We start from the raw sequence: 26208 nt of genomic DNA, 5'->3' as shown, positions 1-26208 counted from the left end.
CCACAGTGTGAGACTCTGTCTCAAGAAAAAAGAAAAAGAAAAAGAAAAAGAAAAACAAAATTAGCCAATCTTACTCCCCACACTTGAGTCTGAACCTTAGATTTGAGTGGGCCCTAATTAGCTTCCTTTCTCTGTACCTTCACTTCTCTGCTCATCCTTTCCAAGGAAAACAAGTTCTCTGTTTCACAGGTGACATGTTTTAAAATTTTCATTTATTAAATTTTATGTTTTTTGTAGATACAGGATCTCACTTTTTTGCCTAGGGTGGTCTTGAATTCCTGGCCTCAAGCAATCCTTCTGATTCAGCTTCCCAAAGTGCTGGGATTAGAGGTTAAGCCACTTCACCCCATCAGCAGTATGTTTTCTTGTTGGAACTACTCTGATCATTAAGCAGTTCTTCTTAATGATAAAGTTTTAACTTCCACTTATTTGCCCCAACTCTGTTATCTGTGGCAACATAGGTTTTATATATTAAATGAGGTGATATTTGTGTAAACTGTAAAGGTCTGGGACAATTTGGGGGGATTAGCCAGAGTGGTAATCATGATGATCCCTTTTGCCCTTAATAAAGCTTCAAGGGCTGGGTGCAGTGACTCATGCCTGTAATTCTAGCACTTTTGGAGGCTAAGGCAGGAGGATTGCTTGATCCCAGGACTCTGAGGCCAGCCTGGGCAACACAGCAAGAGCCTGTCTCTCCAAAAAAAAAAAAAAACAAAAACCTTTAGTGTATTGTGGCTCACACCTGTAATCCCAGCTACTTGGGAGGCCTGGACAGAAAGATAGTTTGAGGCCAGGAGTTTGAGACCAATCTGGGCAACACAGAGAGACCTCGTCTCCGAAAATACTTTTTTATTTTTATTTATGTTTATTTTTATTTATTTATTTTTTTGAGACGGAGTCTGGCTCTGTTACCCAGGCTGGAGTGCAGTGGCTGGATCTCAGCTCACTGCAAGCTCTGCCTTCCAGGTTCACGCCATTCTCCTGCCTCAGCCTCCTGAGTAGCTGGGACTACAGGCACCCGCCACCTTGTCCGGCTAGTTTTTTGTATTTTTTAGTAGAGACAGGGTTTCACCGTGTTAGCCAGGATGGTCTCGATCTCCTGACCTCGTGATCCGCCCGTCTCGGCCTCCCAAAGTGCTGGGATTACAGGCTTGAGCCACCACGCCCGGCCCGAAAATACTTTTTTAAAAGATTAACCAGGCATGTGGCATGGTGGCATGTGCCTGTAGTCCTAACTATGTAGGAGGATGCCTTGAACCCAGGAGTTCAAGGTTACAGTGAGCTATGATCATGCCCCTGCACCCCAGCCTAGGTCACAAAGTGAGACCCTGTTTCTAAAATAAAAAATAACTTCAGGCAATGAAACTCTCATGTCCCCACTAAGCCTTCTGTTTCCCAAGCTAAACGTCTCCATTTCCTTCCAATCCAGCCAACAAAGGCAAAGATTGCCACCAGTGAAAACATTCATGAGACTATGTCAAGAAATCCTGTGGCATTTCCAGGAGTCATTCCAAAGATGTTTATGCAATGATGGCCCCACTAGAATAGTTAGATCCAGTGAGACTGTTTTCAGTTGCAAATAACATGCAATCTGACTAGCAGTGGCTTAAACATACGAGGTTGAGTTTTCTCACACAGCAAGTCCCAAAGTGATTATTGTAATTAGTTCAGCCATTCAACATAATTTATTTCTATCTTTTTTCTGTTCCAGAATCCTAAGTTTTAGTTTTTCACTATAGTTACAGAATGGCTGCTGTAGCACCAAGCATCTCAACTGTGTTCAAGGCAAAATGAACAAGAGAAAGGGAGAGGCACTAGCTGCTTTTTATCAAAAAAGCAAAAGCTTTTTAGAAGACCCCAACAGATTTCTATTTATATCTCACTTGCCAGGGCTACATCTTGTGATGACCTCTATCTACAAGGTAGATCTGGAAAAGTCTGGAAAGCAATTATTTAGTATTTCTAGCCTCTATATGGCAAGAGAAGGCAAAGGAAAAGAAATTGAGGCATGGATTTGAGCTAGCCAACCAGGAATATCTGCCACAGAATATTTCAAGGTGATAATTTTGGGTGGAACTCAAATCCATGGCTCTAACCTAGTTCCATATGGACAGACTCTCAACTGTGTCAGTCAAAATCAGGGGGGATAGGTCAGGCACAGTGGCCCACACCTGTAATCCCAACACTTTGGGAGGCTGAGGCAGGAGGATTGCTTGAGCCCAGGAGTTCGAGACCAGTCTGGGCAACATAGCAAAAACCCAAACAAAACAAAACAAAACAAAACAAAATGAATCAGGGGTATAACTTCTGCTAGTCAAACTCAGAAAGGACGTATCAAATAGAATTCCAGGGGCCAGACATGGTGGCTCATGCCTATAATCCCAGCACTTTGGGAGGCTGAGGAAGGGGGATCACTTGAGGTCAGGAGTTTGAGAACAGCCTGGCCAACATGGTGAAACCTATCTCTACTAAAAATTTAAAAATTAGCTGGGTTTGGTGGCACACACCTATAGTCCCAGCTACTTGGGAGACTAATAGCAGGAGAATCGCTTGAACTCAGGAGGTGGAGGTTGTAGTGAGCTGAGGTTGCACCACTGTACTCCAGCCTGGATGACAGAACAAGACACCGTCTCAAAAATAAACAAACGAACCGAAACAACAGAATTCCAGTGTTTTAATGTGCAGTGGGGAATAGTTGTTAACCTTGCTTGACAATACAGACAGAGCATGGTTCCTCTCTCAGGGAGCAGGTTAGTGCATCAAGGCACTGAAAAACCAAGACTGTTAACCTGTTAGATGAGCAGGTTATTTAACCTTTTTATATCTTGTAAATAGGGTATACCATATGTCACCACCTACTTGATGAGTTATAAATAGAAATTCACAGTATGCTTGTAGAACACATTGAAATAATGAAATTCAAATTTTAAAACTGACACCACCCAACTTCCAGATTACTATAAAGCTACAATAATCGGCTGGGTGTGGTGGTTCACGCCTATAATCCCATCACTTTGGGAGGCCAAGGTGGGCAGATCACCTAAGATCAAGAGTTGGAGATCAGCCTAGCCAACAAGGCGAAACCCTGTCTCTACTAAAAATACAAAAATTAGCTGGGTGTGGTAGCACACACCCGTAATCCCAGCTACTTGGGAGGTTGAGGCGGGAGAATCGCTTGAACCCAGGAGGCAGAGATTGCAGTGAGCCGAGATCATGTCACTATACTTCAGCCTGGGTGACAGAATGAGACTGTCTCAAAAAAAGAAAAAAAAAAAAAAGCTACAATAATCAAGAGAGTGTGGTATAGGTGAAAGAATAGACAAATAGATTAATGGAACAGAATATAGAACTCAGAAATAGACCCACACAAAGGCAATTCAATGGAGAAAGGATAATTTTTTTTTTTTTTTTTTTGAGACAGAGTCTCACTCTGTCACGCAGGCTGGAGTGCAGTGGCACGATCATGGCTAACTGCAGCCTCAACTTCCCAGGCTCAGATGATCCTCCCACCTCGGCCTCACAAGTAGTTGGGACTATAGGGGTGCGCCACGACACCTGGATAATTTTTGTAATTTTTGGTAGAGATGGGGTTTTGCCATATTGCCCAGGTTTGTCTCCAACTCCTGGGCCCAAGCAATCTGCCCACCTCAGACTCCCAAAGTGCTGGGATTGCAGGCGTGAGCCACCATGCCCGGCCATGGGTAGTTTTCTTAAGAAATGATGTGGCTGGGTGCGGTGGCTCATGCCTGTAATCCCAGCACTTTTGGAGGCCGAGGTGGATGGATCACGAGGTCAGGAGTTCGAGACCAGCCTGACCAACATGGTGAAACCCCGTCTCTACTAAAAAAAAAAAAAAAAAAGAAATGATGCTAGAAGCCGGGCACGGTGGCTCACGCCTGTAATCCCAGCACTTTGGGAGGCCGAGATGGGCAGATCACAAGGTCAGGAGTTCAAGACCAGCCTGGCCAATGTGGCGAAACCCCGTCTCTACTAAAAATATAAATTAGCCAGGTGTGGTGGCTGGTGCCTGTAGTCCCAGCTACTCCGGAGGCTGAGGCAGGAGAATCGCTTGAACTCAGGAGGCGAAGATTGCAGCGAGCAGAGATCGCACCACTGCACTCCAGCCTGGGCAACAGAGCAAGACTCCATCTCAAAAAAAAAAAAAAAAAAAAGAAGTGATGCTAGAACAACTGGACATCCACATGTAAAAAATGAATCGAACACTATGATTTGAACATTTGTGTTCCCCCAAAATTAGTATGTTGAAATCCTAACCCCCAAGGTGATGGTATTAGGAGGCAGGGCATTTGAGAGGTGATTAGGTCATGAGAGTAAAGCCTGCATGAATTAATGCTCTTTTGAAAGAGACGCCTTTGCTCCCTACCGCCATGTGAGGACACAGCAAAAAGATAGTACATGTACCAGGAAGTCGGCCTTCACCAGACTTCAAATTTGCTAGTGCCTTGATCTTGGACTTCCCAGCCTCAAGAACTGCAAAAAATAAACTTCTGTTGCTTATGAGCTATCCAGTCTATGTTATAGCAGCCCAAAGAGACTAGGACATCCAGACACTAACTTTACAACTTTGACAAAAACCAGCCAGGCGAGGTGGCTCACGCCTGTAATCCCAACACTTTGAGAGGCTAAGGCAGGCGAAGCACTTTAGGTCAGGAGTTTGAGACCAGCCTGGCCAACATGACAAAACCCTGTCTCTACTGAAAATTCAAAAATTAGCTGGGCTTGGTGGTATGTGCCCGTAGTACCAGCTACTCGGGGGCTGAGGCAGGATAACCCCTTGAACCCGGGAGGCGGAGGTTACAGTGAGCGGAGATCGCACCACTGCACTCCAGCCTGGGAAACAGAGCAAGGCTCTATCTCAAAACAAACAAAACAACTTCCACAAAAATTAACTCAAAGTGGATCATAAACCTAAATGCAAAATGCAAAAACATAAACTTCTTCAAGATAACATAGGAGAAAATGTGGGTGACTTTGAGTTTGATGATAAATTTTTAGATCCATGAAAGGATAAATTGCTACCTGCTCTATAAAAGATGTTGTTAGGAGAATGTAAAGACAAACCACAACTGGGAAAAAACATTTGCAAAGACAAAGTACTCTTTTTTTTTTTTTTTTTTTTTTTTGAGACGGAGTCTCGCTCTGTCACCCAGGCTGGAGTGCAGTGGCCGGATCTCAGCTCACTGCAAGCTCCGCCTCCCGGGTTCACGCCATTCTCCGGCCTCAGCCTCCCGAGTAGCTGGGACTACAGGCGCCCGCCACCTCGCCCGGCTAGTTTTTTGTATTTCTTAATAGAGACGGGGTTTCACCATGTTAGCCAGGATGGTCTCGATCTCCTGACCTCGTGATTCGCCCGTCTCGGCCTCCCAAAGTGCTGGGATTACAGGCTTGAGCCACCGCGCCCGGCCGACAAAGTACTCTTAAAACTCAACAATAAGACTGGGAATGGTGGTTCATGCCTGTAATCCCAGCATTTTGGGAGGCAAAGGTGGGAGGATTGCTTAAGGCCAGGAGTTCATGACCAGTCTGGTCAACAGAGAAAGATCATGTCTCTAAAAAAATTTAAAAATTTTAAAAAAATTAGCCAGGCATGGTGGCACATGCCTGTAGTCCAAGCTACACCAACTATCCAGAAGCCTGAGGTGGATCACTTGAGCCCAGGAGTACAAGATTGCAGTAAGCTATGATCATGCCACTGCATTCTACCCTGGGCGACAAAGCAAGACCCAGTCTCAAAAAACTAAAAGCAAAACACCAAAAAACCTCAACAATAAGAAAATAACCCAAATTAATAATGGGCAAAAGGTCGAAACAGACATCTCACAAAAGAAAATATACAAGTGGCAAATAAGCATATAGAAAGGTGCCAAACCACATATATCATTAGGGAATTATAACTTAAAATGAGATACCATTACACACCTATTGGAATGGCTAAAATCCATAAAACTAACAACAACAAATGCTGGCAAGGCTATGACACAAGAACTCTCATTCATTGCTGGTGGAAATGCACAAAGGTACAGCCACTTTGGAAGATAGTTCGGCAGTTTCTTACAAAGCTAAAAATAGTATTACCCCACCATCCTGCAATTGCAGTCTTAGGTAAATACCTGGGAGTATTTACTAGGGTAAATAGTAGTTTATTTACTTTAATAAACACCCTAATGAACCAAATAGACTTATGTCCACATAAAAACCTGCACATGAACATTTATCTAGCTTTATTCATAATTGCCCCAACCTGGAAGCAGCCAAGATGTCTTTCAAAAGGTGAATGGATAAACAAACTGTGGCACATTCACACGACAGAATGTTATTCAGTGATAAATGAGCTATCAAGCCACAAAAAGATACGGAGGAAACTTAAATGCATATTGCTTTCTGAAAGAAGCCAGTCTGTAAAGTCTTCCTATTGTATGATTGTAAATACATGACTTTCTGGAAAAAGCAAAACTGTAGAGACAGTAAAAAGATCAGTGGCTGCCAGATGTTCAAGGGGAAGAGAAGGGGAGGGATAAAAAGAGGATTTTTAGGGCAGTGAAACTATATTATGTGATGCTATAGTGGTGGATATGTAACATTTTGTATTTTTTTCAAAACTCATATTGCTATATGACACAGTGAACCTTAATGTAAACTATGGACTTTAACTAATAATAATAATATATTCAAATTATGATTAATAATAACATATCCATGTTGGTTTAATCAGTGTGGTACAAATGTACCACACGAATGTAATATTAATAATAGGGGAAACTGTGAGGGAGGGAGTGGAAAGGAGGTATATGGGAACTCTACTATCTGCTCAGTTTCCTGTAAATCTTTTTGGACCAAGTCTCATTCTGTCACCCAGACTGGAGTGCAATGACACAATCTCGGCTCACTGCAGCCTCCACCTGCAGGGTTCCAGCAATTCTCCTGCCTCAGCCTCCTGAGTAGCTGGGATTACAGGTGCCTGCCACCATGCCCAGCTAATTTGTTTTGTTTTGTATTTTTAGTAGAGATGGGTTTTTGCCACGTTGGCCAGGCTCTCAAACTCCTGACCTCAGGTGATCCGCCCGCCTCGGCCTCCCAAAGTGCTGGGATTACAGGCGTGAGCCACTGTGCCTGGCCAGTTTCCTGTAAATCTAAAACTTCTCTAGAAAAAGGAAACACGGCTGGGCGCAGTGGCTCACGCCTGTAATCCCAGCACTTTGGGAGGCCTAGGCAGGCAGATCCCCAGATGTCAGGAGTTCGAGACCAGCCTGGCCAACATGGCGAAAGCCCATCTCTACTAAAAATACAAAAATTAGCCGAGTGTGGTGGTTCACACCTGTAGTTCCAGCTACTCAGGAGGCTGAGGCACAAGAATTGCTTGAACCCGGGAGGTGGAGGAGGTTGCAGTGAGCCGAGATCATACTACTGTACTCCAGCCTGGGCAACAGAATGAGGGGTTGATCTCAAAAAAAGAAAAAGAAAAAGAAAAAAGAAACACACACACACACACACACACACACAAATAAATAAATAAATAATAAAACAACTCTAAAAAATAAATTCTCGTGGTGGCTCACAGCTATAATCCCAGCACTTTGGGAGGCCGAGACAGGTGGATTTCTTGAGCTCATGAGTTCCAGACCAGCCTAGGCAACATGGCAAAACCCCCTCTCGACAAAAAATACAAAAATTAGCCAGCTGTAATGGTGCATGCCTATAGTTCTAGCTACTCAGGAGACTGAGGTGGGAGGATGGCTTAAGCCTAGGATGGCAGTGAGCCAAGATTGTGCCACTCACTCCGGCCTGGGCTGTAGAGCCAGAACTTGTCTCAAAAAACAAAAACAAAAACAAATAGATAATTCTATTAATTAAGAAATATACAGTGGGTTGGGAGTGGTGGCTCACGCCTGTAATCTTAGCACTTTGGGAGGCCCAGGCAGGTGGATCACCTGAGGTCAGGAGTTCCAGACCAACCTGGCCAACATGGTGAAACCCTGTCTCTACTGAAAATACAAAAATTAGCCGGGCGTGGTGTCATGGGCCTGTAATCCCAGCTACTCGGGAGGCTGAGGCAGGAGAATCACTTGAACCCGGGAGGCAGAGGTTGCAGTGAACCGAGATCGTGTCACTGCACTCCTGGGAGACATGAGTGAAACTCTGTCTAAAAAAAAAAAAAAAAAAAAAAAACGGTAGTTTTTGCTTTTTGGCAAAATGTGTTTTTAGATTGCATTTCTTTCTTTTTTTTTATTTTTTTGAGATCGAGTCTCCCTCTATTGCCCAGGCTGGAGTGCAGTGGTGCGATCTTGGCTCACTGAAACCTCTGCCTCCTGGGTTCAAGCAATTCTCCTGCCTCAGCTTCCCGAGTAGCTGAGATTAGAGGTGCCTACCACCACAGCCAGCTAATTTTTGTGTAGTTTTTTGTTTGTTTGTTTATTTAGTAGAGATGGGATTTCACCATGTTGGCCAGGCTGGTCTCAAACTCTTGACCTCAGGTGATCCACATACCTCAGCCTCCCAAAATGCTGGGATTAAGGGATTAGCCACCACACCCGACCAGATGGGGAAGGATGGGCAACCTTACATATTGCTAAAATAAAAGGTAGACCACAAAGGAGGAGAAGATATTTACAACACATATAAATAGACATGTATTCAGGATATACCATATAAAGAATCACTATAAATCAATAAGAAAAAAGATGACTCTGGCTGGGCTTGGTGGCTCACACCTGTAATCTCATCACTTTGGGAGGCTGGGGTGGGTGGATCACCTGAGGTCAGGAGTTCGAGACCAGCCTGGTCAACATGGTGAAACCCCCATCTCTACTAAAAATACAAAAAACTAGCCGGGTGCGGTGGCAGGCGCCTGTAATCCCAGCTACTCAGGAGGCTGAGACAGGAGAATCACCTGAACCCAGGAGGCGGAGGTTGCAGTGAGCTGAGATTGTGCCACTGCACTCCAGCTTGGGTGAGAGACCGAGACTCTGTCTCAAAAAAAATAAAAAAAAGAAAGAAAAAAGATAACTCGATAAAAAATGAGCAAGATGCTTGAACAGGAACATTACTGACAGAAAATTCGTATGATTATTAAACATATGAAAAGTTTATCAATCTCAAGTCATGAGGGAAATACAAAGTAAAAGTACAATGAGAGTTCACTACTCACCTACCAAAATGGCTAAAATGTAAAATATTGACACTACCAAGTTTTGCTGAGGATGTGAAGCAACTGATACTCTTATTCACTGTTTGTAGGAGTGAAGAAGAGTACAACCACTTTCAAAACTATCTGACAGTATCAAATAAAGCTGAACACACAGCCGGGCATGGTGGCTGAAGCCTGTAATCCCAGCACTTTGGGAGGCCGAGATGGGTGGATCACGAGGTCAGGAGATCGAGACCATCCTGGCTAACACGGTGAAACCCTGTCTCTACTAAAAAATACAAAAACAAAACAAAACAAAACTAGCCGGGCGAGGTGGCGGGCGCCTGTAGTCCCCGCTACTTGGGAGGCTGAGGCAGGAGAATGGCGTGAACCTGGGAGGCGGAGCTTGCAGTGAGCTGAGATCCGGCCACTGCACTCCAGTCTGGGTGACAGAGCGAGACTCTGTCTCAAAAAAAAAAAAAAAAAAAGCTGAACACACATATGCATATCCTCCGCTCTAAAGTGGATTGTGAATACGTGTTCATATGTTTACCAAGGTATGCACAAGAATATAAGAGCCAATGCAACCATCACAACCAAAATTTGAAAACAACCCAATGATCATCAGTAGTAGAGTGGATAAATAAATGTGTATATAAATTGCAGTGTTATTCATACCAGAGGTTACTATATGGCAACAAGAAGGAGAAAACTACCACCACATGTAACTATCTAGAAGGATCTCACAAACATAACACTGTAGGAAGAAGTCAGGCATGCTTCTTCCTACATGATTTCATTTATCCAGATTGATCTTCCTAGACCTAGCTCATTTAACAGCTGTGTAGTATACCATGGAGTAAAGATCCAATGAATGTTGTTTAACCATTCCTGTATTGATAAACATTTAGGGTACTTTCAGTCTTCTTTGCAATTTTAAAAAATGCTGCAATGGGATTGATTCCCTTTGATGCTTAAGTCAGTTAATTTAGTTATTTAACAAACACTTATGTAGCACTTACTAAGTGCCAGGAATTATTGTAAGCACTATACAAATATCAACTCGTCTTCATGACAACTCTATGAAAGGAGGTAATATAATTATTTTCATTTTATTTATTTATTTGTTTATTTATTTATTTGATACAGAGTCTCTCTCTCCCTCTGTCACCCAGGTTGGACTGCAGTGGCATAATCATGGCTCTGCAACCTGGACCTCTTAGGGTCAAGCAATTGCCCCAACTCAGCCTCCTGAGTGGCTTAGGACTACAGGCGTGTGTTACCATGCCTGGTTATTTTTTTTTTTTTTTTTTTTTTTTTTTTTTTTGAGACAGAGTCTCGCGCTGTGTCACCCAGGCTGGAGTGCAGTGGCGCGATCTCGGCTCACTGCAAGCTCCGCCTCTCAGGTTCACGCCATTCTCCTGCCTCAGCCTCCGAGTAGCTGGGACTACAGGCGCCCGCCACCACGCCCGGCTAGTTTTTTGTATTTTTAGTAGAGACGGGGTTTCACCATGTTAGCCAGGATGGTCTCGATCTCCTGACCTCGTGATCCACCCGCCTCGGCCTCCCAAAGTGCTGGGATTACAGGCTTGAGCCACCGCGCCCGGCCGCCTGGTTATTTTTTTAAAAATTTTTCTTTCTCTCTTTCTTTTTTTTTTTTTTCTTTTTTTATTTTGAGACGGAGTCTCGTGCTGTCGCCCAGGCTGGAGTGCAGTGGCCAGATCTCAGCTCACTGCAAGCTCCACCTCCCGGGTTTGCGCCATTCTCCTGCCTCAGCCTCCCGAGTAGCTGGGACTACAGGCGCCCGCCACCTCGCCCGGCTATTTTTTTGTATTTTTTAGTAGAGACGGGGTTTCACTGTGTTAGCCAGGATGGTCTCGATCTCCTGACCTCGTGATCCACCCGTCTCGGCCTCCCAAAGTGCTGGGATTACAGGCTTGAGCCACCGCGCCCGGCCTTCTCTTTCTTTTTTTTTTAAGAGATGAGATTCTTACAGTGTTGCCCAGGCTGATCTCAAACTCCTGAGCTCAAGTGATCTTCCTGCCTTAGCCGCCCAAAAGATTACAAGCATGAGACCACCGCACCTGGCCGTAATTTTTTTTTTTTTAAAGATTACAAGCATGAGACCACCGCACCTGGCCGTAATTTTTTTTTTTTAATTTTGTATAGAGACAAGGGTCTTGCTATATTGCCAGGGCTGGTCTCGAACTCTTGGTCTCAAGCAATCCTCCTACTTTGGCCTTCCGAAGTGCTAGGATTACAAGCATGAGCCACCATGCCCAGCCTATTTTCATTTTAAAGATGAGAAAACTGAGGCACAGGGAAGCTAAATAACTTGCCTGGGTCTTTTTTGGGATGTTTGCTTTTGGAAACTAGCCAGGATTTTCTCTGGTTCCAGATCCCATGTGCTGAATCCTTTGCCAGTATTTCTTAAATGCTCCTCATTTACCTTCCATCTCTATCATTGTGACCATAGTAACAGACCTTCTACCAGGGGCATCCAATCTTTTGGTTTCCCTGGGTCACACTGGAAGAAGAAGAATTTTCTTGGGCCACACTAACTAAACTAAACACTAACTAAAATACACTAACAATAGATGATGAGCTTTAAAAAAAAAAAAAAAGAAAAAACTCAGGCCAGGTGTGTTGGCTCACGCCTGTAATCCCAGCACTTTGGGAGGCCGAGGGGGGCGGATCACGAGGTCAGGAGATCGAGACCATCCTGGCTAACACGGTGAAAACCGTCTCTACTAAAAATACAAAAAATTAGCCGGGCATGGTGGCGGGTGCCTGTAGTCCCATGCCTGGTCGTAGAATAATTGTTTAAAACTTTCTTCTGCTGAGCAATCTAGGGACTAATTAAAAAAGAACCCTTGCCAGGCACAGTGGCTCACACCTGTAATCCCAGCACTTTGGGAGGCCAAGGCAGGTGGATCACATGAGGTCAGGAGTTTGAGACCAGCCTGACCAACATGGAGAAACTCCATCTCTACTAAAAATACAAAATTAGCCAGGTGTGGTGGTGCATGCCTGTAATCCCAGCTACTTGGGAGGCTGAGGCAGGAGAATCGCTTGAACACAGGAGGGCCAGAGGTTGCAGTGAGCCAAAATCGCACCATTGCACTCCAGCTCTGGGCAACAAGAGTGAAACACCGTCTCAAAAAAAAAAGAAAAAAAAAAACCCTCAATACAGAAGAAGGCAGGAAAATAGGAACAAATAAGAGATACAACAAATTAGAAAACACATGGTAACAAAGTAAATTTAAATCCAACCATATCAAAAATTACACTTAAAATAACCTACACACCCCAGTTGAGAGGCAGAAATTGTCAGATTGGATTAGGAGAGCAAGACCCAACTATACCCTGTCAATAATAAATCCATTTTAAATATAAAGATATAAGTTGGTTAAAAGTAAAAAAAAAAAAAAAAAAAAAAAAGGGGGAGAAAACAATATATCATGCAAACACTGATTACAAGAAAGTGAAACAACAATACTAATATTAAAAAATGAACTTCAGGTTGGGCGTAGTGGCTCACACATGTAATTCTTTTTTTTTTTTTTTTTTTTTTTTTTTTTTTTGAGACGGAGTCTCGCTCTGTCGCCCAGGCTGGAGTGCGGTGGCGCGATCTCGGCTCACTGCAAGCTCCACCTCCCGGGTTCACGCCATTCTCCCGCCTCAGCCTCCGAGTAGCTGGGACTACAGGCGCCCGCCACCACGCCCGGCTAGTTTTTTGTATTTTTAGTAGAGACGGGGTTTCACCATGTTAGCCAGGATGGTCTCGATCTCCTGACCTCGTGATCCACCCGCCTCGGCCTCCCAAAGTGCTGGGATTACAGGCTTGAGCCACCGCGCCCGGCCTTCACACATGTAATTCTAGCAATTCGGGAGGCCGAGGTGGAAGGATCACTTGAGCTCAGGAGTTCGAGACTACCTTGGGCAACATAGTGAGACCTCATCTCTAATTAAAAAATAAAAATGAATAAGTAAGTAAATAAGAAAATGAACTTCAGGCTGGGCGCAGTGGCTTATGCCTGTAATCCCAACACTTTGGGAGGCTGACCAGGGGTGGATCACTTGAGCTTTGGAGTTTGAGACCAGCTTGGGCAACATGGCAAAACCCCATCTCTACAAAAATACAAAAATTAGCCGGTTGTGGTGGCGCACACCTGTAGTTCCCGCTACTCAGGAGGCAGAAGTTGCAGTGAGCTGAGATGGCACCACTGCACTCCAGACTGGACAAGAGAGCCTGTCTCAAAAAAAAAAAAAAAAAAAGAAAAGAAAGAAAAGAAAACGGGAAATGGACTTCAGAATAAGTAGTATTATTAGGGACAAAGAAGGGCCTTTTACGAAGAAGATGTAACAATTCCTAAATGTGTATCTATATACCAAACAAAAGAGCTTCAAAACACATGACACGAAAACTGATAGAAAAGAAAAAAGACATACAGAAATCACAATTATAGCTGGAGACATCAACATGACTTTCTCAGTAATTGATAAAACGCTGTCAAGCCTGGGCAACATAGTAAAAACCCCATCTCTACAAAAAAAATTTAAAAATAGCCAAGTGTGCCTGTAGTCCTAGCTACTAGGGAGGCTGAAATGAGAGGATCACTTGAGCCCAGAAGGTCGACTCTGCAGTGAGATTGCACCACCACACTCTAGCCTGGATGACAAAGTGAGATCCTGCCTAAAAACAAAAAGGAAAGAACAGCGCTGTCAAACAACTTGACCTAACTGACATTTACAGAATATTCCAACATCCCACCCACCAACAGGAAAATGTACATTCAATTCAAATGCACATGGAACATTCATCCAGATATACCATATTCTGGGCCATAAAACAAATTATAATAACACTTTAGCTCACAACTGTAATCCTAGCACTTTGGGAGGCCGAGGTGGACGGATCACGAAGTCAGGAGTTCAAGACCAGCCGGGTCAACATGGTGAAACCCCGTCTCTACTAAAAATACAAAAATTAGCTGTAGTCCCAGCTACTCGGGAGGCTGAGGCAGGAGAATGGTGCGAACTCGGGAGGCGGAGCTTGCAGTGAGCCAAGATCTCACCACTGCACTCCAGCCTGGGTGACAAAGGGAGACTCTGTCTCAAAAAAAAAAAAATTAGCCCAGTGTGGTGGCGCATGCCTGTAATGCCAGCTACTCAGGAGGGTGAGGTGAGACAATTACTTGAACCAGAGAGGCGAAGGTTGTAGTGAGCCAAGATCACACCATTGCAATCCAACTTGGGTGACAGAGTGAGACTCCATCTCAAAATAATAATAATAATAGCACTCTAAAATACCCATGAGGCTGGGTGTAATCCCAGCACTTTGGGAGGCCAAGGTGGGTGGATCACCTGAGGACAGGAGTTCAAGACCAGCCTGGCCAACAGGGCAAAACTCCGTCTCTACTAAAAATACAAAAATTAGCCAGATACAGTGGCTGGGGCCTGTAATCCCAGCTACTCCAGAGGCTGAAGCAGGAGAATTGCTTGAACCTGGGAGGCGGAGATTGCAGTGAACTGAGATTGTGCCACTGTATTCTAGCTTGGTTGACAGAACAAGACTCCGTCTCAAAAAAAAAAAACCAAAAAAAAAAAAAAAATTAGCTGGGTGTGGTGATGCACACCTGTAGTCCTAGCTACTTGGGATGCTAAGGCTTAAACTGGGGAGGTGGAGGTTGCAGTGAGTTCAGATCACACCATGACACTGCAGCCTGGGCAACAGAGTGAGACTCCGTCTCAAAAATAAAAAATAAATAAAAAATTTAAAAAAAGTTACCCATGAATCAAAGAGGAAGTCACAAAGGAAACTAGAAAACATTTTGAATAGAATGACAATGAAAATAATGTAGCGGCTGGCCACGGTGGCTCACGCCTATAATTCCAGCACTTTGGGAGGCTGAGGCCGGTGAACCATCTGAGATCAGGAGTTCAAGACCAACCTGGCCAACATGGTGAAACCCAGTCTCTACTAAAAATACAAAAATTAGCCAGGCGCGGTAGTAGGCACCTGTAATCCCAGCTACTCAGGAGGCTGATGCAGGAGAATTGCTTGAACCTGGGAGGCGGAGGTTGCAGTGAGCCAAGATCACGCCATTGCACTCCAAGCCTGGGCAACAAGGGTGAAACTTTGTCAGAAAGAAAGAAAGAAAGAAAAGAAAGAAAAGAAAGAAAAGAAAGAAAAGAAAGAAAGAAAGGAGGGAGGGAGGGAGGGAAGGAGGGAAGGAAGGAAGGAAGGAAGGAAGGAGGGAGGGAGGGAGGGAGGGAAGGAAGAAAGGAAGGAAGGAAGGAAGGAAAATAGTGTAGCAAAATTGAAAATTGGTGGAACATAGCTTAAGCTTAAAGCAGTGCTTAGGGGAAATCTTATAGCACCAAACTTAAAAAGAAAGGTTTTAGGCCGGGCGCAGTGGCTCACGCCTGTAATCCCAGCACTTTGGGAGGCTGAGGCAGGCAGATCACAAGGTCAGGAGATCAAGACCATCCTAGCTAACTTGGTGAAACCCTGTCTCTACCAAAAATACAAAATACAAAAATTAAAAAAAAAAATACAAAAAATTAGCCGGGCATGGTGGCGGGCACCTGTAGTCTCAGCTACTCAGGAGGCTGAGGCAGGAGAATGGCGTGAACCGGGGAGGTGGAGCTTGCAGTGAGCTGAGATTACGCCACTGCACTCCAACCTGGGTGACAGAGCGAGACTCCGTCTCAAAAAAAAAAAAAAAAAGGTTTTAAATCAATAATCTAAGCTTCCACCTTAAGAAACTGGAAGAAGAGCAAATTAAACCTAAAGCAAACAGAAAAAGAAAATAATAAAAGAAAGAGTAGAAGTCAGTGAAATTGAAAATAGATAAATAGGCCGGGCCCAGTGGCTCAGGTCTGTAATCCCAGCATTTTGGGAGGCCAAGCTGGGCCGATCACCTGAGGTCAGGAGTTCGAGACCAGTTTGACCAACATGGAGAAACCCCATCTCTACTAAAAATACAAAATTAGCCAGGCATGGTGGTACATGCCTATAATCCCAGCTACTCAGGAGGCTGAGGCAGGAGAATCATTTGAACCCAGGAGGCGGAGGTTGCAGTGAGCTGAGATTGTGCCATTGTACTCCAGCCTGGGCAACAAGAGAGAAACTCTCTCTCAAAAAAAGAAAAAGAGATAGATAAATAATCTAAAAACTTAAAGAAGCCTAAAGCTGGTTCTTTTTTTTTTTCTTTTCTTTTTTTTGAGATGGAGCCTTGCTCTGTCGCCTAGGCTACAGTGCATTGGCACAATCTCAGCTCACTGCAACCTCTGCCTCCCGGGTTCAAGCGATTCTCCTGCCTCAGCCTCCCGAGTAGCTGCGATTATAGGCACCCGCCACTGTGCCTGACTAATTTTTGTATTTTTAGTAGAGATGGTGGTTCACCATCTTGGCCAGGCTGGTCTCAAACTCCTAACCTCGTGATCAGCTCTCCTCCGCCTCCCAAAGTGCTGGAATTACAGGTGTGAGTGACCGTGCCTGGCCGAGATCTGATGGTTTTATAAGCGACCGTCATTGCCCCTGCTTGCACTCGCTCTGTCCTGCCTCCTTGTGAAGAAGGTGCCTGCTTCTCTTTTGCCTTCTGCCATGATTGTAAGTTTCCTGAGGCCTCCCCAGTAATGCAGAACTGTGAGTCAATTCAACCTCTTTCCTTTATAAATTACCCAGTCTCGGCCGGGCGCGGTGGCTCAAGCCTGTAATCCCAGCACTTTGGGAGGCCGAGACGGGCGGATCACGAGGTCAGGAGATCGAGACCATCCTGGCTAACACAGTGAAACCCTGTCTCTACTAAAAATACAAAAACTTAGCCGGGCGAGGTGGCAGGCGCCTGTAGTCCCAGCTACTCGGGAGGCTGAGGCAGGAGAATGGCGTGAACCCGGGAGGCGGAGCTTGCAGTGAGCTGAGATCCGGCCACTGCACTCCAGCCTGGGTGACAGAGCGAGACTCCGTCTCAAAAAAAAAAAAAAAAAAAAAAAAAAATTACCCAGTCTCGGATATTTCCTCATAGCAGTGTGTGAACAGACTAACACAGAAGCTAAAAAGATAATAAGGTAATATTATTAACAACTGTATGCCAATAAATTTGGTAACTTAGATGAAATAGATAAATTCCTTGAATGACACAAACTAGCAAAGTCCCCTCAAGAAGAAATAGGTAACTTGCATAGTAGTCTATTAAATAACTTAAATTTGTAGGTACAACCTTCCAACAAAGAAAACTTTCTGGGCGCAGTGACTCATGCCTGTAATACTAGCATTTTGGAAGGCCAACGCAGGAGGATCTCTCCAAAAAAATTATAAAAATTAGCCAGGTGTGGTGGTGTACACCTGTGGTCCTAACTACTAGGGAAGCTGAGGTGGGAAGATTGCTTAAGCCCAGGATGTTGAGGGCGAAGTGAGTCATAATTTTGCCACTGTACTCCAGACTGGGAAGCCTAGGTGGGAGGGGCACTTAAGCTCAGGAGTTTGAGACCAGCCTGGGCAACATAAAGAGACTCCATCTCTATTTTATATATATGGGTTTTTTTGTTTGTTTGTTTGTTTTGAGATGAAATCTTGCTCTGTCACCAGGCTGGAGTGCAGTGGCAAGATCTCAACTCACTGCAATCTCCACCTCCCAGGTTCAAGCGATTCTCCTGCCTTAGCCTCCTGAGTAGCTGGGAATACAGGTGCACACCATCACACTCAGCTAATTTTTGTATTTTTAGTTGCATGGAGTTTCACCATGTTGGCCAGGATGGTCTCAATCTATTGACCTCGTGATCTGCCTGCCTTGACCTCCCAAAGTGCTAGGATTACAGGTGTGAGCCACTGTGCCTGGCCTAATATATATATATTTTTAAATAACAATAATTTTTTAAAAAGGAAACCTCCAGATCCAAATTGCTTCACTGGTGAATTCTACCTTATTCTTTTTTGTTGTTGTTGAGACAAAGTCTCGCTCTGTCGCCAGGCTGGAGTGCAGTGGTACAATCTCGGCTCACTGCAACCTTTGCCTCCTGGGTTCAAGCAATTCTCCTGCCTCAGTCTCCCAAGTGGATGGGACTACAGATGCACGCTACCATGCCCAGCTAATTTTTGTATTTTTAATAGAGACAGGGTTTCACCGTGTTGGCCAAGATGGTCTTGATCTCTTGACCTCATGATCCACCTGCCTCAGCCTCCCAAAGTGCTGGGATTACAGGTGTGAGCCACCGCACCTGGCCTCTACCTTACTCTTAAGGAAGAAATGATATAAATTCTATACAAACTTTTCATAAAAAAACAGAAGAGAAGGGATCACTTTCTGACTCATTTTATGAGGCTAGCATTACCCTAATATTAAGCCCAAACAAAGACATTATACAAAAATAAAAACACAGACCAATATCCTTCATTTACACAGATGCAAAAATCCTTAAAATATATAAGAATTAACTGAAAAGGGATCATGAACTTAAATGTAACACCAAAAACTATAAAGTTCTGCCAGCCTGGGCAACATAGGGACATCCCATCTTTACAAAAAAAATTAAAAATTATTAGCCGGGAATGATGGTGGGTGCCCGTAATTCCAGCTACTCAGGAGGCTGAGACAGGAGAATCACTTGAACCTGGGAGATGGTTGTTGCAGTGAGCTGAGATCATGCCACTGCACTGTAGCCCCGGGAGGCTGAGCGAGACTCCATCTCCAAAAAAAAAAAAAAAATTAACCAAGTGTGGTAGCATGCACCTGTAGTCCCAGCTACTCAGGAGGCTGAGGCGGGAGGATTGCTTGAGCCCAGGAGGTTAAGCCTGCAGTGAGCTATAATTGAGCCAGTGCCCTGCAGCCTGGGTGACAGAGTGAGACTCTGTCTGCAAAAGATAAAACAGGGCCAGGCGTGGTGGCTCATGCCTGGAATCCCAGCACTTTGGGAGGCCGAGGCGGGTGGATCATGAGGTCAGGAGTTCAAGATCAGCCTGGCCAACATGGTGAAACCCCATCTCTACTAAAATTCAAAAATTAGCCAAGCGTGGTGGTGAGCGCCTATAATCCCAGCTATTTGGGAGGCTGAGGCAGGAGAATTGCTTGAACCTGGGAGGCGGAGGTTGCAGTGAGCCGAGATCATGCCATTGCACTCCAGCCTGGGCAATAGAGTGCGACTCCATCTAAAACAACAACAACAACAACAAACAAACAAACAAACAAAAAAGAAAACAAACCCAACAGTATACATTTCTAGGAGAAAATAGAAATGCTTCATGACCTTGAGTTAGATAAAGATTTCGTAGCTGGCCGGGCGCGGTGGCTCAAGCCTGTGATCCCAGCACTTTGGGAGGCCGAGACGGGCGGATCACGAGGTCAGGAGATCGAGACCATCCTGGCTAACACAGTGAAACCCCGTCTCTACTGAAAAATACAAAAAAAACTAGCCGGGCGAGGTGGCGGGCGCCTGTAGTCCCAGCTACTCAGGAGGCTGAGGCAGGAGAATGGCGTGAACCCAGGAGGTGGAGCTTGCAGTGAGCTGAGATCCGGCCACTGCACTCCAGCCTGGGCAAGAGAGCCAGACTCCGCCTCAAAAAAAAAAAACCAAAAAAAAAAAAAAAAAAAAAAAGATTTCGTAACTATGACAACAAAAGCATGATCTATAATAAAAAGTATTGATAAATTAGACTTCATCAAAATCAAGAACTGCTCTTCAAAAGATAACATAAAATGAATGGACAAGGCACAGATGGAGAAAATATTGGCTCTAATCACATGTCTGATCCAAATATGTAAAGAAAATAACTCTCAAAACTCAAATTGTTGGTTAGGCACAGTGGCTCATGCCTGTAATCCCAGCACTTTGGGAAGCTGAAGCACGCAGATCACTTGAGGCCAGGAGTTTGAGACAAGCCTGGCCAACATGGTGAAACCCCATCTCTACTAAAAATACAAAAATTAGCCGGGCGTGGTGGCAGGTGCCTGTAATCCCAGCTACTCAGGAGGTTGAGGTGCGAGATTGCTTGAACCTGGGAGGCAGAGGTTGCAGTGAGCCATTCATACCACTGCACTTCAGCCTGGGCTACACAGTGAGACTCAGTCTCAAAAAAAAAGAAAAGAAAAAAAAAAAAAGGAAAGGCAGTATAGCATGAATAAAGCCAGGTTAGGGGAAGAATAAAGGATGACAGATGCCTAGAAGAGCCTCCATAACCTAGCACTGAAGATTAGGAAGAGTGGGCTACCCAGGAGTGCGATTTAAACCCAGGTGTCCCGGGAAGATCCACAATATAAACACATTATTTTAGTTGACTTACACATATTGTGTTTGTATTTTTAATTTTTTTTGAGACGGAGTCTTGCTCTGTTGCTCAGGCTGGAGTGCAGTGGCACGATCTTGGCTCACTGCAAGCTTCACATCCCAGGTTCTCGCCATTCTCCTGCCTCAGCCTCCCGAGTAGCTGGGACTGCAGGTGCCCGCCACCATGCCTGGCTAATTTTTTGTGTTTTTCGTAGAGATGGGGTTTCGCCGTGTTAGCCAGGATGGTCTCGATCTCCTGACCTCGTGGTCTGCCCGCCTCGGCCTCCCAAAGTGCTGGCATTACAGGCGTAAGCTACCACGCCAGGCCATATGCCACAAGACTTGCTACTTAAAGTACACTCTGCGACCAGCAGCATTGACATCACCAAGCAGCATTGACATCACCAAGGAGCTTATTAGAAATGTAGGTTCGGCCGGGCGCGGTGGCTCACGCCTGTAGTCCCAGCTACTCGGGAGGCTGAGGCAGGAGAATGGCGTGAACCCGGGAGGCGGAGCTTGCAGTGAGCCGAGATCGCGCCACTGCACTCCAGCCTGGGCGACTAAGCGAGACTCTGTCTCAAAAAAAAAAAAAAAAAAAAAAAGAAATGTAGGTTCACAGGCTCTACCCCAGACCTGTTGAATCAGAAGTTGCATTTTAAACTAAATGGGTATGTATATTAAAGCTAAGACATGCTGTTCTTAGCTACCTTGATGGCAGGAGCTGTGGATTTTGTACTCAGTACCCTAGGCCCGTTAGAATGTAAATTCTGGCTGCGCATGGTGGCCCACACCTGTAATCCCAGCACTTAGGGAGGTCAAGACAGGTGGATGGCTTGAGCTCAGGAGCTTGAGACCATCTTGGGCAACATGACAAAACCCTGTTTCTAGAAAAAATACAAAAAATTAGCCAGGCATAGTGGCATGTGCCTGTGGTCTCAGCTACTGGGGAGGCTGAGATGGGAAGATTGCTTAAGCCCAGGAGGTCAAGGCTGCAGTGAGCCATGATTGTGTCACTGCACTCCAGCCTGGGCAACAGAGTGAGTCAATGTCTCAAAAAAAAAAAAAAAATCAGCTTCACAAAGGGAAGATGTTTATCTTATCTTCTGTATCCCCCAGTGCTTGTATTTGGTTAAGAACTCCGGCTGAGGCTGGGCATGATGGCTCATGCCTATAATCCCAGCACTTTGGGAGGCCGAGCTAGGCAGATCACTTGAGGTCAGGAGTTCAAGACCAGCCTGGCCAACATGGTGAAACCCCGTTTCTATTGAAAATACAAAAATTAGCTGGGTATGGTGGCACATGCCTGTAATCTCAGCTACTTGGGAGCCTGAGGTAGGAGAATCACTTGAACCCAGGAGGCGGAGGTTGCAGTGAGACAAGACCACGCCACTGCACTCCAGCCTGGGTGACAAAGTAAGACTCTGTCTCAAAAAAAGAAAAAAAAAAAAAAAGAGAGGGAGAGAACTCAGGCTGAGAGCTGGAATCCTACACCCTCCAATAGTCACACAGAAGAGCCATCGGATACTAAAGCTGGAAGGACGTTAACTACCATCTCAATGTTTTCATCCCCCAATGCTGTTTACTAGAACTATTTGCGATAATGGAAATGTTTTATGTTTATGCTGTCCAATATGACAACTACTATCTACAATTATTTATTCAGCTCTTGAAATGTTGCTAGCTGAGAACTGAATTTTAAATTTTAATTAGTTTTAATTAATTCAAATAGCTACATGTGACTAGTGGCTACCGTATTGACATCACAGATCTAGACTATACATCTGTGTAGACAATAAGAAAAAAATGTCTGGCCACAGTGGCTCACGCCTGTAATCCCAGCACTTTGGGAGGCTGAGGTGGGCAGATCACGTGAATTCACGAGTTCAAGACCAGCTTGGCTAACATGGCAAAACACTGGCTCTACAAAAAAAAATATAATAATTAGGCAGGCATAGTAACGTGTGCCTGTAGTCCTAGCTACTCAGGAAGCTGAGGCAGGATAATCGCTTGAACCTGCTAGGTGGAGAGTGCAGTGGCTGAGATTGCACCAATGCACTCCAGCATGAGTGACAGAGCAGGACTCCATCTCAAAAAAAAAAAAAAAAAAAAAAGAGGGCGATGTTTCCTCTCAGAAATCCCCTCTCTCTCACTGGAGAGAGAGCTTTTTCCTTTCTCTTTCTTTCTCTTTCTCTTGCCTGTTACACCTCCACTCCTAAACTCCTCATGTGTGTCCACATCCTAAATTTTCTTGGTGTGAGATAATGAACCCTGGGTACTTACCTAGACAACATAGCTGCTTCATATTGGGGACCTTGTCCAGGATACCAACGTACATCATTCATTGAAACGGTGAGTAGAGGAGCAGACTCCAACTCTGTCCTTTCATTTTGGGGCTCTCAGCCTCCATTTTATTTTATTTTATTTTATTTTATTTTATTTTATTTTGAGGCAGGGTCTTCCTCTCTGACCCAGGCTGGAGTGCAGTGGTGTGATCTCAGCTCACAGCAACCTCCACCTCCTAGGTTCAAATGATTCTCATGCCTCAGCCTCCCAAGTAGCTGGGATTACAGGCCTACACCACCATGCTGAGCTAATTTTGTATTGTTAGTAGAGATGGAGTTTTGTTGTGTTGGCCAGGCTGGTCTTGAACTCCTGACCTCAGGTGATCTGCCCGCCTCAGCCTCCCAAAGTGATGGGATAACAGGCGTGAGCCACACCGTGTCCGGCTTCCATTTTAGAACCAAATCAAATCACTAACAGGTATCCTTCAGCCATTTAAGAATACAATTAGCATGGCTATGTTCTTAAAGACTTAGATGTGAGGCTTGCTGAGGAGAACACAGAGAATCCCCCAGTACCCACAGGTTGCTGGGCATATTAGCCATGTTTGAACCAGCTTCCTTTCACAGAGGACTTAGTTGTCATGTGGCGCTGGAAGAGGTCTTGGAAGTAACCAAGGATTTCTGGCTGAGGCTACCCCCTGGTGTTATCCAAAAGCTTCTGGACTGACCCCAGCCTCCGACCACCCGATGGGGTGTCAGCAACAGGATCTCCAACTTTTCTATCGTAATCCCCTCCTTTTCTGTCCATGACTGCCATGTCTCCTATCCTTTCTGTGTATGCAGACAGCATCTCCTCAAGCCTGCATATAAAATCCAGTGCATCCACCACTGACCAGCCTTTTCCTCTCAGAAGTCCCCTCTCTCTCTCACTAGAGAAGAGAGCTGTTTTCCTTTCTCTTTCTCTTACCTATTAAACTTCAGCTCCTAAAAACAAACAAACAAACAAACAAACAAACAAACAAACAAAAAACCAGGCACAGTGGCTCACACCTGTAATCCCAGCATTCTGGGAGGCTGAGGCAGGCGGGCCATTTGAGGTCAGGAGTTCGAGACCAGCCTGGCCAACATGGTGAAACCCCATCTGTACTAAAAATACAAAAAAATTAGCTGAATGTGGTGGCGCATGCCTGTAATCACAGCTATTCGGGAGGCTGAGGCAAGAGAATCACTTGAGTCTGGGAGGTAGAGGTTGCAGTGAGCCAAGATCATGCCACTGTACTCTAGCCTGGGTGACAGAGTAAGACTCCATCTCAAACAAAAAAACAAAAATATAAAAATAAGGCCAGGCATGGTGGCTCACGCCTGTAATCCCAGCACTTTGGGAAGCTGAGGCAGGCAGATCATGAAGTCAGGAGTTCGAGACCATCATGGCCAATATGGTGAAATCCTGTCTCTGTTAATAATACAAAAATTAGCTGGGTGTGGTGATGCGCGCCCGAAGTCCCAACTACTCGGGAGACTGAAGCAGGAAAATCGCTTGAACCCGGCAGGCAGAGGTTGCAGTGAGCTGAGATCGCGTCATTGTACTCCAGCCTGGGCAACAAGAGCAAAACTCTGTCTCAAAATAAATGAAAAAGAAAAAGAAAACCCAGATCTAGACTAGTCCTATATTCTGTGGTCAGGAAGACTGAGACTCAGAAATACATCAGTGACTTGAGCAAGATCACACAATGAATGGGTAGGAATCTGTAGATGTGATTTGGTGAGCATTACAGGTTAAGTGCACCAGACTTAGAAACAGACAGACCTGGGTCTCTGGTACTGGCTTAACCACAAAACTCTACAACTTGGATAACTTCTCTGGACCTCATATCTCTTCTGTAAAAGGAGGCGTTTACTTTACATTTCTCTGCTGTAAAACGTCTTCTAATCCTTCATGTCCAGAGGTTCTAATTCGGTACTTTGTGTGCCCTCCTCTCACAGTGCCACCTCGTGGCTCACTATGAACCCTGCGTCTTCTCTTCTTGAATTAAAATTTGTGTCAGAGAGGATAGAAACCCTTGTGAGTAATGGTGGACCATTCCCTTATTGTGAGTGATCTGGCTAACAGATCCCACTCCGATCTACTTTCCATGTGTAAGATGTGGGCACCACTTCAGTGCTGATGCAGCTAGAAGATGTCTCAGTGCTTTTCCTGACCACCTGTCACACTCTGCATTCACAGAACCAGGGCTTTGTGACAGTGCTCTGGGTGGAGATGTATCTTACTTTTCATTTTAAAAGTCTCCTTCTGGCCAGGCGCAGTGGCTCACGCCTGTAATCCCAGCACTTTGGGAGGCCAAGACGGGCGGATCACCTGAGGTCAGAAGTTCAAGACCAGCCTGGCCAACATGGTGAAATCTCGTCTCTACTAAAAATACAAAAATTAGCCAGGCATGGTGGTGGGCCCTTGTAATCCCAGCTACTCAGGAGGCTGAGGCAGGAGAATTGCTTGAACCCAGGAGATGGAGATTGCAGTGAGCTGACATGGTGCCGCTGCACTCCAGCCTGGGCGACATGGTGAGACTCCATCTCAAAAAAAAAAAAAAACTCTCCTCCTGTCCGGGCGCAGTGGCCCATGCTTGTAATCCCAGTACTTTGGGAGGGTGAGGCGGGTAGATCACCTGAGGTCAGGAGTCCAAGACCAGCCTGGCTAACAAAAAAATCCCATCTTTATTAAAAATACAAAAAGTAGCTGAGTGTGGTGGCAGGCGCCTGTAATCCCAGCTACCTGGGAGGCTAAGGCAGGAGAATTGCTTAAACCTGGGAGGAGGAGGCGGTTGCAGTGGGCTGAGATTGTACCACTGTACTCCAGCTGTCGACAAGAGTGAAACTCCATCTCAAAAATAAAAGAAAATAAAAGTCTCCTGCTGCCCTGTGTCTGGTCTGTGGCATGACACTCACCCCCTTTGCCAGGCCCCAAGTTTGATTTATTTTTTCTTTCTCTGAACACAGCTCAGCTTATGACCAAGAGAGGAAATGGCAGGAGGAAGGCCATGAGCCTGTTAACATTAAGCTGAGGAAAGTGCCAGAAAGACCCCCAAGGTCCCTAACCAACAGCTCTGTGACCTTGGACAAGTAATTTAATTTTTTTAATCCTTAGGTTGCATCATGGAGATAAAATTACTTGTCTCCTGGGTAGTTCTGAGAATTATAAATACAGCTATGCGGGCCAGGTGTGGTGGCTCAAGCCTGTAATCCCAGAACTTTGAGAGGCTGAGGCAGGCAGATCACGAGGTCGGGAGTTCGAGACCAGCCTGGCCAATATGGTGAAACCCCATTTCTACTAAAAATACAAGAATTAGCTGGGTGTGGTGGCGCATGCCTGTAGTCCCAGCTACTTGCGAGGCTGAGGCAGAAGAATCGCTTGAACCTGGGAGCTGGAGGGTGCAGTGAGCCGAGATCACGCCACTGCACTCCAGCCTGGGTGACAGAGTGAGACTCCGTCTCAAAAAAAAAAAAAAAAAAAAAAAA

The sequence above is a fragment of the Theropithecus gelada genome, chromosome 1 (genome assembly GCF_003255815.1).
Source record: "Theropithecus gelada isolate Dixy chromosome 1, Tgel_1.0, whole genome shotgun sequence".
In the NCBI taxonomy this organism is placed as follows: Eukaryota; Metazoa; Chordata; class Mammalia; order Primates; family Cercopithecidae; genus Theropithecus; species Theropithecus gelada.
This window is presented reverse-complemented; position numbering follows the sequence as displayed.